The 10564-nt window shown below is 40.6% G+C and overlaps 1 long non-coding RNA gene across 1 annotated transcript in view; it reads left to right on the top strand.

The window, feature by feature from the left end:
* Positions 1-5592: 5592 nt before the first annotated feature.
* LOC142829975 (uncharacterized) overlaps positions 5593-10564 on the top strand; it is a 64261-nt gene continuing 59289 nt past the window's right edge. Inside the window, exon 1 of the long non-coding RNA XR_016348672.1 lies at positions 5593-6070. This is a non-coding gene — a long non-coding RNA (uncharacterized LOC142829975). The remainder of the gene's footprint in view (positions 6071-10564) is intronic.

Raw genomic sequence — 10564 nt, 5'->3', positions numbered from 1 at the left:
GAATCATAATTGCTCATTGTTATCTGGTGATTCCTTGTCTGTTTTTGATCCTCTCCCTTCCTTCTCTCTTTCCTCGTCTATTTAAACTGTAGCTCTTCAAGGCAGGGTCAGTTTTTTCATTGTTTATGTGCAGCCCCCAGCACAATGGGACCCGAATCCAAGATCTGACTCCACTGTTATGCAAATAAGCATCAGTTCTGTTGATTATTCCTCACCAAAACAGACAGTGTTTAACACAGACTGACTATAACTCCAGTCAACTTCTTGGTTTGTTAAAGTAGCTGAATGGGGAAAACAAAAAAGCACTAATAACAAACAAATGGCTATGAATGATCTAGGCAGGTCTATTTATGGAAAAAAAGATGACAAGCATTAGGAAGAGATTTGCATAATTAGTACTTTACCACATGGCTTAGCTTCATTAAATATGCTGAAAAGCATGCAGCAACTCAGAATGCTCATAGTAATTTTCCCATTCTCCCTACACATCCTGAAACCCATAATCAGTACTGGAGCAACAGCACTATAAGTGGTATAAAATACTAGCTGCATTTTGAGTTTGTGGATAGTTCTATAATTGTACTCCATATGTAAAGCAATCAAATTAGTTTTGGCAGGTGTTGCTGGGAGCAGCGGCAGGGTTATCTCATGAATTCCAAGCAAATAAAGTGATTTCTCCAGGTTATGAAATAAACATAGGTTGTAAAAAGAGAAGTCTTTGCAGAAGGGACTGAGGATTTCTGCAGGAAATATATTAAAATTACCTGATTACCTTGAGACTCCTGCTTAGAAACACAGTGTCTCTTGGTAATCTAACCTACCCGGTATCCAAAGAAGTTCCAATTGGCTGCAGCTAAGAAAATTGCCTGGAAAGGGGTGCTTGAGGTTGTCTCATTAGCAGTCAATTGCCACTAAGAATATTCTAGATTGTTTTCAGCAGTTTCTTGCAGAGAACTTGCAAACATCACCAAAAACCAGCCAATGCAGAACCATCCATTCATGATGCCCTTCACACAAGCAAAACGTAGAACGGAGAATTGAAAAATGTGCATTTCCCATTTCTTTTCTTCTAAATGGAATAAATAACTCTTCACCGTGACTTCCAATACATTTTAACTCACCTGCATTCCACATGGCTATGACACCATGCAGAGAAGGCAAAAAGTTTTTGCCTTCCAAAAGAAGTGTTTATCTGTGGCTGATGCTGAGGTAGAAATTCTTCAGCCCACCATTTCTATTGACAATTGTCTCACTGAAACCTAATTTTTAGAAGTGAGACAGGAGACTGAACTAGTATAACTTTTATTTGGACATCGAGGAAGTCTATGTTTTCCCGGCTGTTAAATGAGCTTATTGTGTGTTACACTCACTGTAGAGGTACATCTAGACTGCGGGGTTTTCCAGTATACTGGAGGTATTCCAGAAAAACTCTACCACATCCAGGGAACACGTTTGCTCTTCCGCTTTTTTTATCAGAAGAGAAAACATGCTCTTTCAGAAGGCCTGTCTTCTTCATTCTATGAGCTGGTGCTGCTCCATGATGTAGGTCTAGCCTCGCAGGGCTGCCAAGTGCCGCTCGTGGTATGCCTGCATTTTTGCAGTGGTCTTGCGGAGCCCTCGGGTGTGGGATCATGTCCCGGGTGGGGTGGTGTACCCTGCACGTGCAGGTGGTGCGGCTGTGAAGAAGAAGAGAAGTGGTCAGTTCTCCCTGGGGACACAGTGGATGATACCCAGCCCCCCCTGCTAGGTGAAGGCGACCGTGCCCTGCACCGTCAGAGCCGATGTGCTTGCACAGAGGCCAAGCTCAGCATATCCAGCTCTGCCCAGGAGTGGAAGCTGCCCCGAGACCGCACCCATGCCCCTGTGCTGTGTATCGTGAGGCCGGGGAGGAGGGGAGATATCCCCTGCCCCTGTGTAGAGGGGGCGTGTGAAGGGAGGGCATCCTGCTGTGTCCCGCCCCGAGGTCAGGAGCATGTCGGCCATGTTCCTCCACCTAGTGCAGAGATCATGGACATTGGGGACCTCCTCCCAAATCTCAAGGAGGTCCATGATCTCCACATTAGTCCAGGTGGACGCATGCCATCTATGGCCCCTGGCTGGCCCCTGGATGTTCAGGGACTGGGCGGGGGACAGCTGGCTGCCACTGGCTGCCATTGTGCGGCCACTGTGTGAGGGTCTGTGGCTGCCGGCAGACCTGGCTCTGGCACGTGCCCAGTGGCCAGAGTCTACTCCTTTAAGGGCCCTGGGACTGGGGGAGAGGAGAAGGGTTTTCCTGGTTGTGCCCAGAGAGGCCACCAGGGGAAACTGGAAAGGGCTGGAGGCCCCCTATTTCAAATTAAGTGTCTATACAGCACTTAATTTGAAATAGCTATTTCGAATTTAGTGTTATTCCTCATAGAATGAGGTTTACCAAATTCGAAATAAGCGCTCTGCTATTTCGAATTAAATTCGAAATAGCGGTTTGCATGTGTAGACACTATTGAAGTTAATTTGAAATAACTACTGTTATTTCAAATTAACTTTGTAGTGCAGACATACCCTGATAGAAAAGCCATTGAGTCTGGTTTCAGAATGAAAGTCGAGTCCACTGCCGGGTGAAGTTCCATGGTCTCTATCTTGCAGGCTAGATAATCATAATGATCTCTCTAGTGTTAAAATCTACAATTCTTGGGAGAAGAAAAACAATAGATATGGCATATCATACAATTTCATCACGAGCTTTGCTGCACATTCTTCTATGTGAACACTAGGTAGAGCCAAATTGCAGAGAACCAGTAACCAGGGCAGAGTAAAAGATTTAAGTGTACCTGAAACTATCCACATAGTAAAATTAATTCGGCCACTGGTCATCTTTGCATGAGATGAGCGAGCCCCCACTCTAACACAATACTCCACTGCTTCATAGCAGAATGCTATTGCTGAAGTGTGTAATGTGTGAGTGTTGGCACACTATGTAGTTTTGGCCTAGTTTTCCACACAATTTTCCACACTGGCCCAGTTTTCCACACAGGTTCTTACATGTTTTGACCTTAGTTGCCATCTTTGTAAGATGGCCACAGTATATGGCAGTCCTTAATGTGATGTCGAAATAAACTGGGTGGGAATTGTGTGAATATTTGTTAAACCCTAAGACCTATGCTCAGCTGTCTGCCTGATTGTGCATGATGTAAGTGGAAGATACTCAGCACAGCCTGTTTTCACTTAGTATCAGCCACCAAATGATGAAAATAATTGGACATAGATACCAAATCTGCATTCAGAACACTCTCAAGTATGTCAAAGGAGTGTGACTGAGTGCTGAGGAATAGGTCATCTGCATACACAAATCTACAAGGCCTACTATACATTCAATGTAAATTGAATAACATTGAAGGTAATATTGTTCCTTGCAGGAGGCAGTTCTTCAGGTGGCTCCAAGCACTTGTTCTACCAAGATGGACAAGGAAATGTCAATTTCTCAAAAGTAGAGCCATTCCACGTGCTAACTCACTTGTCGTACTTCTAGGCAATTTCACTAGCAGGCCCATGTGCCATAGTGTATTGTGTGCCTCAGTCAGGTGAAAGAAAACTAGATCAGTTTGCAACTTGGAATCCATTTTTGCTGAAAGTTGTAAGTGTTCACATGTACTCGATCACTTGTACTACTACAACCATGGCGAGAACCAGCTTTCTCTGGTGACGGTATACTTTCCACAGATGGTGAAATTCTTTGCAAATCAGATCTTCAAGCTCCTTAAGCAGCTGCGTAGAGTGAAATTGGTCTGTAGCTCAAAGGCAAGTGTAGTTTCAGCAACTTGACGACATTTGCTTGGCACCAAATTCTAAGCAGCCTGGATTCCTGCAGAACTCTGTTGAAAAACCAAATGAACCATTCCCCAATCATGAGGATCCAGATGTTCCATAAATTCAGGTGTAATTCTATCATATCTGGGAGCTGGACCCATTTTTAAATCATTCAGCGCTTTATTTAATTCTAGACTATTCTCTCCGATATGGACACCATACAGATTCTCTCCACAACAGTCATGTTCATCACATGGGAGGAGGAAAATACCTGATAAATCTTTGATTTCCCCTAGAAGATCTAGCTCCTCATCCCCATAATAAATCTTTAGTCAAGAGCAAGTAGTCTTCTGAAAAATGAGATGTGAGTGTCTATGCCAGGCAAGTGGTACACTACTTTTCTTTAGGGGCTACATATAATGAGACCTGAAATACCCTTGTATTAGAAGAGACAGAAGTGTCATAAGAGGGTAGCAATAGGAAGATGTGATGGAACCAGACCAAAGCTGTTGACCTGAGGAAGAAAGCCAACAACATCACAGGATGACCCTGGACAGCATAGGTTGTGGAACAAAGTAGTGTTAAGCAGAAAGTTAAGTATGTTTTATGAGAATGGAAGTTTTGCTTTCATCTTGAGACTTGATGCATATTACATTTTATTAGAATTAGGGGGTTGGAAGAGAAGGGGATAGGTGATGGAATGACAGGTATATCTTCAGGCTGTTTGGGAAGGGAGACTTTGGTCCCATGGATATGGTGACTGAGAATTTGTTTTAAATCAGTCTGAATATAGTAATGGACAGGGAAGTTAAACTGGGAAAGTGACTTGCCAAAGGCATCTGATCCTATCTGTTTTTTTCATAGAATATTATTTAATAATAGCTCTAGAAATCTTTCTTTGGGTGCTTATCTGTCTAAAAATCCAAGTTTCACATCTTAGATGTCACATTTTAGAGTCAGATTCTGATATCCTTTCCCATGGTGAATATCAACTTAATGAATAGTTCCAATGAAATCAGGATGCTTCTGAAGTAAAGTGCTACTTAGATCTCAATGCTGATCTCAGTGGAGACCCCTGCTTCAAGACTGCAAGTAAAATAAGGCCATGCAAAATTAATCACAAGAGCAGTTTCCTGTAATTAACATTAAAGAAAATCATAAAACAAAATAAAAAGCAGTTTAATGCTATTAGCTGTGAAAGGTTCTTAAATATTGCAAAGAGTTCTTCAACTTGCAGTACATAGCACCAGGCAGTAAGAATATCACTGCACAAGAAATATTATGTAGCTAAGAGAATTCGAGAATTCAGATATGTAAATTACAAAAAAAAAGAAGGGAGAATATATTTTATGGGAAGGTAAGTGTTTATGATTAGAAATGTTTATGAAGTACAATTCTCACACTGTAATGATGACTCAGGGAAGTGCAATGAAACTATTGAATTGATTATGACAGATTTGCAGAGAAGGCAAAATACTGGGAAGGCAAATAAAAGCCAGTTTAATAGTTATTCACTTGCAACATGAAATCATTTGTAGACATTTGGAGCAAAGTTCACCCTGGCATTGTGTGCATGTGATTAGAATTGAGTAAATGAGCATACGAGTTGGAACAGGTCACACATTCCATGTGTGAAATTTGCAACAGGGTTGTGACTCAAAAAATAGCATGAAAACAATTGTTATGGTAAGAAGGTGAATGAGACTGAAAATTTCCAAATGAGGGATTAGTACACACAGAAACTACCATTTCAAAAGTGGGGCAAACTCTTCAGTTACTACAGACTAATATAGCTTCATTGATTTCAAAAAACTCACACCAGTTATCACCAGCTTACCATCTCTGCAATATCCTTTGTATATCACATAATTGAATGGCCATTATGTGTGTCTCATTTTAGTTCCAGATCTACCTAAGAAACGTGTGTTTTAAAGTGCTGGAATGTTTGTGGAGTAGACCAATTGTGGAGTGGTGGCAAGGAATTCTCACTACTTGTGTAATTGGAAGAAAAAAAATGTGAAAATAATTTGACCTCACCTTAAGCTTGAGGCAATTTGACCTCACCTTAAGTTTGAGGCAATTTGACCTCACATTAAGCTTGCTGTTTTGTTTTTTGGCAGGAGAAGTATATACACATTCCATAGTCAAACAGCAACAGCTGGTTGTGTACAGACCTGCTCACTAATCCTGGTATCAAGAACAACCTCTTTTAAGAAAGCTATGGATGATGCCTCCTAAGGCAACCAGGAATGACTGAACACCTTTCTCTGGGAGATGGTTGTTAAAAGTAAGTACATGCTTATGTGGACATTCTTTTTAACTTCCTACTGACATGCATAGGGATGATCCCATAGCCCACAGTAATAGCCTATTCTTTTCTGAAAGTATTATGTATAAAGTCTTTATATATCAATTTAACAGGATTTGTAAACTTGTTCTAAGATCCACTGTGTGCTACCGGTGGCCTTTTTTGCATTTCCCAGCAGTTTTGGCTGTGCTCAACAAAGAGTCTAAGTTTTTCTTAAAGTATTATAACCCTGTATTACTGCGTGGTTGTCTGCCAGGATTTAGGCACACAACATCCACAAACTACAAGGGGAGTTATATCGCTAAATAACAGTGCAACACTTTGAAAAGATAGAAGTAAATAGAGTCATAGACTCAGAGTTAAAAGTCAGAAGGGAGCATAGTAAGACTGTATAAAAATCCTTGGAAACAGTCAGTTTTCACAGTTTAAACAGGGCATGACCACTTGTGAAACACACAAAGTTGCAGTTTGTTCAGAGAGCCCATGGCCCTGATACTTTCCTGTCATCCTTGGGATGATGGGAAAATTTCCACTTATCTATCCATATACATCTTCCAGCCCTCTGACTTTCTCTCTGAAGCACACTCTGCAATGTCCCCATTTCCTGTGTTGCCACCTTCCTCACAAGGAATGTTCCTCACACGGAATGCCTGTTCTTACATAGCCAGTTCCCACTTCCTTCTTTTTCTTGCTACCACAATGCAACAGAACCTGATTGGTTCTCTTGTATGAGGGCTCTCTACACTAACACAAGAGGGATCCCATTTGCCCCTGACTCTGCTGCCCAAATTCATCTCCAAGTTGCCTGAAATGTTGTTTATTTCCCAACATTCTTCATTAAGCAAAACATTTTCCAGCAATACTTATTTGAACTTGATCCCATCAAAATGAGCTGTGAAAATTAGTCACCACTTACCAGATGGATGATAACTGAAATATAATACATAGTTTTTCTCCTCTGCTTCTTTCTTTGCTGGCTGATGCTTATTATGATAATTTTTCAAAGAAATTGCTTTGTCCTTCTTGAAGAGCATGCACTGTGTGTAAGTTTGTGTTTCCTGCCAATCATATGCCCCTACCTCCTCTTTACCTGACAAGTAGCCCATCATTGTGATGTATCAGTATGAATAGCCAGAGCTTGGCTCATCAAGTGTACTTATTTCTCAATGAGCTGCTGTTAAGGTAGGAAATGAAACAATTCTCAGATCTTCCAATGCAAATACGTGTCACTTTCTTGATGATGCTAGGGGAATACACAATGTGTCTTGAAGTGACATTAACTGAAAAACTCTCTTCAGGATGGATACAAGATCTTTCATTTTCTTGACCAGAAGATTGCCTTTATCCTGGTCAATTTGAAATGCTTTAAAGCAGGTTTTCAGCAGAGAAATATTTTGCTTAAGAAGCCACCCAGCACTGTTTTTTGGATATACTTTAAACATTATTTTTGCAACATGCTTACGTGGTGACCAGGTAACATTATAGAGAATGTTGGGCTATGTTTTCTATTTCGCATGAAAGTAGCAAAAATCAGACTTGAAAAGGTAAGAAAGAGGGAGGAAAGGGTGGGGAGCCAATCTATGAATCAATATATCAAACAACATTGTTCAATCTGTTATTCATAGTTTGGCATATGCTTTGAATTCTGCTGTTGCCACTTAGAGTCCTTAAGGTTTAAAGATATTGTAAAAGTTACTTTCCAGTCAACTGAGCAGCAACAACATAAAACACTGAGTGGAAGGAGTGGGTCCCTCCTGTTAGCGTGCAGCTGTATACATGAAACATTTTTATGAGCCATTTCTTTTCCAGCTGCCAAGTGGCTTTTAAGTGTTAAATAGTATTAACATGTTGCTTTTGTGGCAGCCAAATGCCTCTTAACATTCAATATTAAAAAGCAAACATTATTTTTTCCAGCCATTGACCAGCTCGTATTGTTAAATATTTTACTAACATGCTTTTCCACCAGCTCTGACTGCTGCACTTTTGTTTAAAAATTAATTTCCTAGCCACTGAAAAAAGTTTACAATTTAACTGTTGCATATGATGTAGATTTTTTCTTTGCCATGAGATAGGATAAATATTTACCAAAATGGATTGTTTTTTCATCACCAAGCAACACACCTTCTCTAAATATGGTACAGTTTAAAAGCACTTTCTCTACAAAGTTGCTTCTTCTGCTGCTCCTCCACTTGCTCTGTTAAGGACCATGGGATGCTTTCTGAGCCCTTTTTGCTGCTGAACACTCATTCTTTTTACACTGATTTTTTTAAAGCCATTGAAATGTGCCTATATTTGAACTAACAAAGTAGTACAAGACATGTCTGACCCTATTTGTGCCTGAGGAAAGCAATTAACTCTCCTGTGTGGCTATGGGTGAGCAGAGGAAAAATCATTCTTGAGAATAAAGCTTGAGATTTTCAAAATCCTACAGCACCTAACTCACTTCGGCTTTAAGGAAAATCCCAATGAAAATTGACTGGTTTATTCTACCAGTATTGCAACTTCTTTTATCTGTTCATTTATGCGTGTTCATCTGAATGAGCTTTTATTCATAAATACATTCAGGGAAAGTAAAAGCTACACAAGGTTAGCACCAATAAATACCCAAGAGGGTATTCATACTTACCACACCCTCCTTACTGTTTTATTATTATTTGTATAATGGTAGCATATAGGGGCCAACCAATGGCAGAGTCCCATTGTGCTACGCACTGTACAGAGTAGTAGGTTTTTCCTGACCCAAAGAGATAACCATAGTAATACACAAGGCAAAAATGGAGTGCAGGAAGAGATAGTGAACAGCGTTAGTTTGGAACTATCATACTAGTTCTTTCCACAGTTTCGATAGGAAAAAGGAGGTGAGGAGATGGAATTTTTTTTTTTGAGTTCTAGGAATAGGATTTGTTAGGAGAGGATTAGTTACTAACAGAAAAACAAAGGCAGGGAGAAAGGCAGGGAGAATGCAAGTGAAGGGAAAGGGCAAAGAAGAAGAGGGAGAGAAGGGAGAAGGAGGGCATGGAGCCCATGTGGAATGAGACAGAAGTGAAGAGTATATAAGAATCAAATAGTCAATCAGCACAGTATAAAAACTGCAGAAGGCAGCATGGTAACATCATCTGTTTTCAACATCCTCTGCTATGTAATCTGCTGAGGCTACCCCTTAAATTTTCTCCTGTTTCCTCTGACCCCTGGGGCTGGTTTCCCACTAGAATGTCTTTATTCTACACTCCAGGATGGTCCTGGCAAGTGAGAGGCATTACCACTGTGTTCAGAAGTGCTGCATGAGAGATCTGGTTCTAACTGAGCCCCAGTCTCCATGTTGTCCCTTCAGTCCCAGTTCCACAGAATCTGCTGTGACTGGTTTTGTATTTGTTTCATCTGGCCTAACTTATTCAAAGCCCTTTTTGAGTAGACAGTGAGAAGGGAAGGAAAGACTATATTTGTTGCAGAAAAGCAGGATGACAAATTAAAAAATGTAGATGTCAAAAATTACATTAACAGACAGTTTAGTTTCCTTGGTGGTATGTTGTGCCCCTGTAGACTGTTGAGTTGAGCAAAACTCAGACATCTGGAAAACAGGAATTGCCCAGTTAAAGTTGCATGTGTAACCTTAACTCTGCCCTCTTTCAGCAGTGCACCAATATGACCCATTAAGATACATACATTTACTCTCCCGGCTATATCATTGATGAAATGTATAAATTCTTCACTTTTTATAGCCCATTCCTTCTCATCTACGTGCTTACATCTAAAGCTACAAAAAGGGGGAAAGAAGGTTACCCATCACTAGGGCCCTGACCTAGTACAATCTAGTGCTTGAAGAACCTACATTTGTCTCTGAGATAATGGCAGTAAGCCATTATCTCAGTTTAAAACAGTTTGGGCATACTGTTAAACTACAGAAGTTTCAGTTACTGTACATTTCTGAAGCCTCTCCCTTTATAATTTTTAGAAGCTAATAGCAAAGGAATTAGATCTTTCATGAAAGTCAGGAAAGTATTTGCAAGAATTAGAAGCACAAGAACTTGTGAAGACTGTAAGACTAAGTAAACCAATGGCTGGAGGCATCTCAATGTGTCCATTAAAAGGCAGATTTGCCAATCTGGGAAAAGGAGTCCATATTAGCAGGTCTCAGGCATAGAACAGATGCTATATAGAAACAAATTAAACAAAATTCCTTACTCTGAAGAAAGACCAAATAGATGTTTCCATAGACAGCAGAGTTTGTGGAGATTTAAAATTGCAGCCTAGTGTAACACTTAGGCTGTGTCTAGACTATATGCCTCTGACAACAGAGGCATGTAGATTAGACACAGGCAAAGGCAAATGAAGCCGCGATTTAAATGATCGCGGCTTCATTTAAATTTACATGGTTGCCGCGCTGAGCTGACAAACAGCTGATCAGCTGTTTGTCCGCTCAGCGCGCTAGTCTGGACGCGCCCCTGCTGACATCAAAGCCCTTTGTCAGCAGCC

The sequence above is a fragment of the Pelodiscus sinensis genome, chromosome 1 (assembly GCF_052426305.1).
Source record: "Pelodiscus sinensis isolate ZL-2025 chromosome 1, ASM5242630v1, whole genome shotgun sequence".
In the NCBI taxonomy this organism is placed as follows: domain Eukaryota; kingdom Metazoa; phylum Chordata; order Testudines; family Trionychidae; genus Pelodiscus; species Pelodiscus sinensis.
This window is presented reverse-complemented; position numbering and strand designations above follow the sequence as displayed.